This window comes from Oryzias latipes, chromosome 19 (genome assembly GCF_053564925.1).
Source record: "Oryzias latipes strain Hd-rR chromosome 19, Olatipes_Hd-rR_3.1".
In the NCBI taxonomy this organism is placed as follows: domain Eukaryota; kingdom Metazoa; phylum Chordata; class Actinopteri; order Beloniformes; family Adrianichthyidae; genus Oryzias; species Oryzias latipes.
In genome coordinates this window covers 345916-354364 of record NC_136255.1, presented here as the reverse complement: position 1 = coordinate 354364, position 8449 = coordinate 345916, and the positions used below count along the sequence as shown (strand labels likewise).

The following is an 8449-nucleotide window of genomic DNA, read 5'->3' as shown; positions in this document are numbered from 1 at the left end:
CGCGGGAATCCCATACAGCATGCAGTTTCCAGCCAGGCTTGTGGTAACAGTGGACGGCATGCGACACGTCTTCAAAGATCCACCATCTGCGGAAAGATTCATCAGGTCCAACTCCCTGTGCCCACAAGAGGAGAGCTGAAAGTCTGCCAGAGTCAAGCCAGTCAAAAACTTTATGAGCTGGGAAGTAAATATTATGCTTATTAAAAAGTTTTGTTGTTCACAGGAGCTTAGTGATAAGTCATATGTTCTCTTACTTCTCTGAGTTTATATACTCAGATTTTTCTCTTTGTAGTTGCACTCTTTGGTTAGGTTCTGGCAGAACTGTTTGTTTAAAGAGTTCAGAGAAGGAACAGTGTGTTTTCTTGTTTTGTTTATCTTTTCACCTGGAATTAGTCAGAATATTGTTATTGATAGAGGTTGTCTTTAAAATACTGAAAATGTGTTCTTTTTGTCCTTATAATCTAAATGTCTACTGATAACAGAACGGGTTTTACTGTAGAAAGGGGGGGTGAAATGGGTGTCGTGGAATTGCAAAGGATTAAATGGAGCAGTAAAACGGGGAAAGGTTTTGACACATCTCAGAAAATTAGGAACTGACATTGGATTCTTACAAGAAACTCATTTAAGAGAAAGAGAAAATAAATATTTAAGTGCAAAATGGATAGGACAAACTTTTCGTTCCAACTTTACAGCTAAGAGCAGAGGAATAGCAATAATTATCAGAAAATCTATCCCTTTTGTTCCCTTTACTGTAATATCAGACCCTCATGGGCGGTATGTTATGATCACAGGAAAATTACATAATTTTTTTCATTACTTCCAAATATAAATTCTCATAAGTTGATTATTGGAAGAGACTTTAATCTAGTTATGGATTCAATTATGGATAAATCTGTCATGATATGATCACGTGACAGACCCAGATGCTGTAACCCGGAAGAAGGAGGCAGGTGAGAGAACGGTGAGTAAGGGGTTTTATTTTGTAGGAGCCAGCGGATCCAGAGGAAGTGGTGTGGTGAAGCTTGACGAAGCGAGCCGTCAGCGTGGTGGAAACCAGATGAGTCGAAAGCAGCCGTGCGGACCTTAACTTGAGACGTGGTTGGAAGGAGCGGCAATGGTGTGGCAGGAGTTCTTGAGGCGACGTGGCTTGGAGTTCTTGGGGGACGTCAAATTAGGCAGCTTCTGCTCTGGAGGATGGAATGCTCCGGTGTCACTCGTGGAAGACGAGACCTGAGGCAACACAAAACAAGGTGAGCGTGGTACAAAGCAAAGGGGCCAGGCGTAGCTGAGAGCGAGGTAAAGCACCATCAGTGTTAACGGACTAGCGAAGAATACTTGAGGTAGGACTCCTTAAGAAGCAGACGAGATGATGAGCAGAGTGGACACAGCTGAGAGTCAGGAGCAGAGCTGGGAGGAGGGAGGAGACTGCCAGGCCACCATGACAAAATCATCACAAAAAGTATCTGCCATCTCAAAATCAACAAAAGCTATAAAAACATTTATGGAAAAATATAAATTGTTTGATCCATTTCACACGGTGTCACCAACCTTAAAAAAATATTATTTTTTTCTCTCCCGTCCATCACTCCTATTCTAGAATAGATTTTTTTTATTGGACTATGCGTATTTATCAAAAATCAGCAATTGTGACTACGAGGCGATCATAATATCTGATCACAGCCCAGTAACTCAAATAGCAATAGATCAGAACCCAATAAACAATAAGTGGAGATTTAATAATACACTTTTGGGAGACCGCAAAATTGTAGAAGATATTAAAAAAGAAATGAAGATATTTCTTGACATAAATGACAAGCCGGAAATCAAAATATCTGTACTATGGGAAACACTAAAAGTGTACATTCGAGGGCAAATTATTTCATTAAGTAGTCACGTAAACAAACAACAAAAGGAAAAAGAATTAAAAATAACCGAAGATTTAATCACAATTGACAGACAGTGTGCCATATCTCCTACACCTGATATTTACAACAAAATGTTGTCTGTAAGGGGGGAACTTAATTTGCTCTATACAACTGAGACCGTAAAACTACTAACACAACTGAAACACAAATATTATGAACATGGCGAGAACACTGGAAAATTATTAGCCCAACCAATTAAAGAAAATATAGCATCAAGACTAATTACTGAAATACAAATCAGGGCAAACCACCACAGATTCAAAAGTAATTAACGATGTGTTTAAACGTTTTTACTCCAAACTTTACTCCTCAGAATCTAAAAATGACCAAATCTTAATAGACAATTTCTTTGAAAATATTCATATGCCCACAATCAGCTTAGAAAATAAAAAGTTGTTAGAGGAACAAATTACAAAAGAAGAAATAAAATTTGCAATTCACAGCAGGCAAAGTTCCAAATGCCCTGGGGCCTCATTTCTAAAACTTTGCGTAGGATTTGCGTCAGAAGTGGCGTACGGATGAAACATAGGATGTGCGTACGCACAGAAATATTGGGATTTATAAAACCGTACGCACACACATCCTACGCATCTTTCCCTTGATAAATCACAACCAATTCTAAATGCAGCGCAGCTTTTGCGGCCTCATGACACGCCTATAGTTGCCCATAAATAGTCCGTGAAACGCCCGCAAATGAATATTCATTGATTGCGAAACCATGGCAAACACAGAGAGGAAATCAAAAAAACATAACTTCACTCAATGTGAAGTAGAAGTTACCGTTGGCGAGGTGAAAAAGAGGAGAAAAATGTTGTTTGGAGGGCACAGTGTGGGCATTAATAATGCCAAAAAGGCACGTGAGCGGCAGACGGTGGCAGACGCCGTAAATGCTGTAGCCTCACAACCTCGGATCGTGGCCGAAATAAAAAAGAAATGGTCGGACATCAAAGTGGAGGCAAAAAAACGTCTAGCGCTGCATCGCCAGAGTGTGTCTGCCATGGGGGTGGGGGGGTGGGGGGGACACCGGAGCTGACCCCTCTTGATGGGAGACTGGCGGCCATAATTGGGGAATCCCTTTTAAGTGGAGTGGTGACTTAGGCGCAGGGGGAACAACGACGCGCCAGATGCACCGGGTGACACCCCCCCCCAAAAGCCCGCAGAGGTCCAACAGGACAGCTGGAGGAAGTGGGAACCGGCTCATAAGCCACTCAACAAGTCTCCTTACTGTCTAAATATGCGTTCACTCTGAATTCTTCCATTTGCCACATCTTCTAAGAGCGCAAGATCAGCCATTGTGCGTCATTACGCATTGTGATGGGGCATTTTATTTCCCTCCATTTAATTACATCTGACAAGCTACAAATGTCGGTAATAATCCACTTGGAAATGGGAAATTGATCAGCGCAAATGAAATTTCTTGTTGCTTTCTGAATGGTTGAGACATACGCCATACATTGTTTTATCAAAAATAAAACAAACTAAAGGCATATGCACGAATACCATAATTCTGTAGCTTATGAAGAAATGTTTTAATGTGAAAACAACTTTTCCCAGTGGACAATTAATGCATCTCTCTCTATCTATCCATCTGTCTGTCTGTCTGTCTAATTGCACCTATATCTGCTCCGCCAGACGGACACATTAACGAGAATATCAGTTTTGTACATTATTTCGTGCTGTGAACTATATTATTTATGAGGATGAATTGCACAACATGCCAATATTGCATTGAATTTCTGTTGTAATTTTCGTTTGATTTTTTTGTTTGTTTCACTGCTGATCGATCAAACGGGTGTTGGTGTAGCTGTTAATTCTAAGACTTGCTTTGTGAAGTCTTCATGTTATTTCTGAGAGGCAGTATTGTCATTTTCACTTTCACGTGTTTCTTCCATCTGCCGACGGTGTCGCCGTTTCTCATTTCACCCGTTTTTGTGCGTACGCCTGGGTCAGAGCTTGCGTGAAGGACCGCACATTTTCCCGTCAAGTTTGCTTTTTATATATCTCAATTATTGCGTAGAGAGTGGCGTACGCATTCTATTGTGCGTACGTTTTGTGTAACGTTCATAAATGAGGCCCCAGGTCCTGATGGGTATAGCGCATAGTTTTATAAAATGTTTAAGGATCAGCTTGCCCCACTGCTGCTGCAGGTCTATAATGAAGTTTTATCAACAGGACATTTACCACCAACTTTATACGATGCTAACATCTCATTAATCCATAAAGTTGGCAAAGACCCGACCGAACCGGGATCTTACAGACCAATTAGCCTTTTAAATGTAGACAATAAAATACTAGCTAAAATATTAGCTAGACGTTTAGAAAGCATTCTTCCAACTGTTGTGTCTCCAGACCAAACGGGATTTATTAAGGACAAATGTTTTTTAACATCAGAAGGTTGTTAAATATTATTTACACCCGTAACCCTACTCTCATTGGATGCAGAAAAGGCGTTTGACAGGGTTGAATGGGATTCTCTTTTCAACCCTGTCTAGGTTTGGCTTTGGACCTAATTATATCTCTTTGACAAAGTTACTTGATGCCGATCCCAAGGCGTTAGTACAAACAAACAACATTTGTTCAAGTCCTTTTTCTCTCCAACGTTCAACAAGACAGGGCTGCCCCTTATCTCCCCTTTTAATTTCTTTGGTCATTCAACCCCTCGCCATATCCTTGCGTTCCTCTAGCACTTATAAGGGGATTATGAGAGGAAATACAGAGCATAGAGTGTCTTTATACGCAGATGATCTGCTTTTGTACATTTCAGAACCTCTCACGTCAATACCTTCAATTATGACTACCCTTTCTAAATTTAGTGACATATCAGGATACAAGATTAATATTTCAAAGAGCATATTGTTTCCCATAAATTTCAGCAATACAAACTTGAATATACTGGCATCTTTTCCTTTTGTTGTTTCGAACAATTTCAGATACCTTGGCATTAACATAACAAAAGATATATCTGGACTTTTTAAACAAAATTTTCTGAATCTTTACCAACAAACAGACAAACAATTTAAGCGTCTAGGTAATCTACCCATCTCATTAGCTGGTCGTGTAAATATAGTTAGAATGAATGTATTGCCAAAATATTTATTCCTTTTCCAATGCATCCCTATTATAATTCATAAAAAGTTTTTTTTTTAAATTGATTCTCTTATCTCATCATTTATTTGGAATAGAAAAACACCCAGAATTAAAAAGGTTTTTTTTGCAAAGACCAAAATTCTTGGGAGGAGTAGGACTACCCAGCTTTCGTCTGTATTATTGGTCCTGTAATATTCGATGTATGTCCTTCTGGGACGTAAAAACCAGACCTGACTGGGAACAGTTGGAAAATCAAGCTTTCTTCCCAAATACAGTAAAGTCACTGCTATATTGTACATCAGATCTTTCTAAATTTAAATGCCAGAACCCAGTTGTATCTCAGTCCCTTAAAATTTGGTCCCATATAAGAAAACATTTTAAATGGAATTTCTGTTCAGTACAAATGCCATTGACCAACAATCAAGCTTATAAATTACTATCACATGATACATGTAAACAATGGGGCTCTAAAGGGATCCACTTAGTAGCAGATTTGTTCATAAAGAAGACTTTCTCTACATTTGACCAATTAAAACAAAAATATAATCTTGATAACAAAGACTTTTTCAAATATTTACAGATTCGTGACCTTATTAGTGCAATCTTTCCCACCTTTCCCAGTCAACCAGAAGAAAATGTTATGGATGAGATTTTACTCACCCACCCATTGAAAAAGGGCTCAATTTCTATAATATATCATAACCTTTTTAACATTGAATCTACCGCTACATTGGATCATCTGACAGAAGCCTGGAGTTCGGACTTGAAAACAACAATTACGGAAGAACAGTGGATAAAAGCTCAGCAACGAGTTCACTCCTCATCAGTGTGCAGCAGACATGGTTTAATCCAGTTCAAAATCCTTCATAGACTTCACTTGTCCAGGAAAAAACTATCAAGAATGTTCTCAGTAGTGGACCCTTCATGTGAACGTTGTGGATACACTTCTGCCTCACTGTCCCACACATTTTGGGACTGCAACAAAATCATTCCTTATTGGACAAAAATATTTGAAATGTTGTCTCTAATATTTACGGTTAAGTTTGCATTGAACCCTATAACAGGATTATTTGGAGTGCCAACTACTGGAATTTGCTTAAACAGTAAACAAAAAAATGTCTTGAATTATGTTACCCTATTGGCTAGCTAGACGTCTAATCCTACTTAATTGGGAAAGCAAATTTCCCCCAACATATCTTCATTTGGTAAGAAACATAATGCAATACTTAAATTTAGAAAAGATTAAATCTTCATTGAAACAGCAAGAAAACCTTTTTTATGAAACATGGCAACCATTTATTGACTATTTCAACAGTGTATAGACAAGTCAACCTCTATTTAAACACATAATAGTAAAATAGCAGGGTTTTTTCTTTTTCTTTTTTTTTCTCTTTATCTTTTTTTGTTTTTTTTGTTGCCTTTTTTGTTGTTGTTGTTTTGATACTGTACTGTCTGTATTATTTGCTGAAAAAAAGAATAAAAAAAAAGAAAGTCTGCAGTCTGTTGGTGTTGGAATTGTTCTTTAGATGTCATGTGATGCTGGTTTTGGTCAAATTTTTATCACGTCATACTTTGGTCCAGATGAAAACTCGATTATGATTGGCTGCTGGGTGTGCATTAAAAAACGATATCCCACTGTGATAGGCCACACCTAAAAAATAAATTTCAGTTACATTGCCCAAATGTTCTGGATCCTTGCACTGGGTTCTTTGAAACAAACGTTTGCTTCATCATCTGGACAAAAACAAGAGGTGAACTCGGTTCCAGCTCACAAAAAGCAAACTCTCAAGTAGCCCGCTTTTTGTGAAAAAGCAATTTTAACCAAAAATAAATATCAATTATGAAGCAGTAAAACTGATTGAATTTTTATTTATTTTGTACGTAACCATGGCATACGCGGGATAATGGCCTTCGAGGTGTGCTTTTGCGTCGGCTTCAACGTCGTCTGTTAATTTCAGATAACGGTCACCTCGTCGACCCTTACACATTTCCTTGGTTCATGTTGACAGTCTTGGCAGCACTGGCACACGGACCCCGCTGATTTATACAAACGGTGGTATTACTGGACAGGTTGTGCTGCCGTTCAGTCAGGCGCTGTGGATCCCCACACACACTAACAATGCTACTGTCTTTTTTGCTTTTGTGAAGGTTGTCAACAAGGTCTCAATGACAGATGCCATCGGACACAAGAACGGCACCCTGGTAGAGCCAGAAAACCACTGACTCCAGCCTCCTTTGTGAAATGTCTTACCTGCTTGCTGTTATTTGCTTTATTTGTTAGATGTTTCTTGAGTTTAAGTTAATGTTAAACACTGTCACGACCTGCAGGCTGAATGGTGTTCAGAACCTCTCTCGAGACCGAACTCATTCATCAGCTCTTTAATTAAGTCTTTAGTTATCTAGGTAGTTAAACAGGTACACTGTTTATAAAAAAAAGGTGAAACCCTATGTTTTAAATTTTCATGTGCTGTTGTCAATCATAAAAAAATAGTAATAATAAATATTTATTATAGGTTCAACTTGGGGTTTTATCAAGCTAGGTTCAATTTCTTCTGATTATTTTATTTTATGTTTTAGCCACAGAGTGTCTTAATACCATCAACAATCTTTATGAAACAGCCACAGCTGGATCTTACAGATCATTATCTCACATTTAAAGCGCTATGGGTGATTAAAAAAAAGAAATCAGAATTAATGTAATTATGCTATTTCTTAAAGTGACTATTTAATCTAATTCAAAAAATCCTTTACAATGGAAAAGCAGCAAACATGCAGCATGCAAGCTTTTGGCCCACCAATCGTTTTTCTACGTGACAACTAAGCTTTTTGAAACATTTTTTGTCTGCTTCTTATTCACCACGATTTGAATAAAGAAATATTCAGAAATGTAGTTTTAATTTTCCTTATATACGTCCTCCGTTAAGAGAAAAATACTACAAGAACATATTAAAAACACCATTTTCATCAGAGTGGGTCTTTAACTTTTAATAAAACAGTTTTGGAATTTAAATGAATTTTGGCAGTAAGTGCTGAATAAACATTGTCCTACACATGTTCTGTCAGAAACACTAGAAAAGGAAAAAAACAACATTATTGATTTAGTCCTTATTGTTTAAACTCCTAAACTAATTTAGCCAGGCGATAGCAAGTTTTTAATAAAAAAAACAAGTGGCTTAATTTTGACTAAATGTGTAGTGTAGAATATATGTGTTTTATAGGTTGAAATGAACAAAAAGGGACAAGATGGCAACAAGTCTAAAATTGATTTTGTTCAAACTTCCAAACTCAGGCTTTTGTTAGAAAATGAATGGTTTACCGTGTAATAAATGTCAAAATTAGAGCAAAATGTATTATGTCTCTAAATAGCATTCTGTCATCCTGGAAAGCTTAACGAAACTAAACTTCTAAACTTAGTTGTTTGAAGTTCCACAAAGTTT

The 8449-nt window shown here is 37.7% G+C and overlaps 2 long non-coding RNA genes across 2 annotated transcripts; one reads left to right on the top strand and one right to left on the bottom strand.

The window, feature by feature from the left end:
- Window positions 1–840: 840 nt before the first annotated feature.
- LOC144987909 (uncharacterized) lies at window positions 841–1463 on the bottom strand. The gene is made up of 2 exons (XR_013651596.1): window positions 1306–1463; window positions 841–1230 (listed from the first exon to the last, which is right to left on the bottom strand). It is a non-coding gene; the product is annotated as an uncharacterized LOC144987909 (long non-coding RNA).
- On the top strand, window positions 1119–7988 carry LOC144987906 (uncharacterized). The gene is made up of 2 exons (XR_013651593.1): window positions 1119–1250; window positions 7161–7988. It is a non-coding gene; the product is annotated as an uncharacterized LOC144987906 (long non-coding RNA).
- The last annotated feature ends 461 nt before the right edge of the window (window positions 7989–8449 follow it).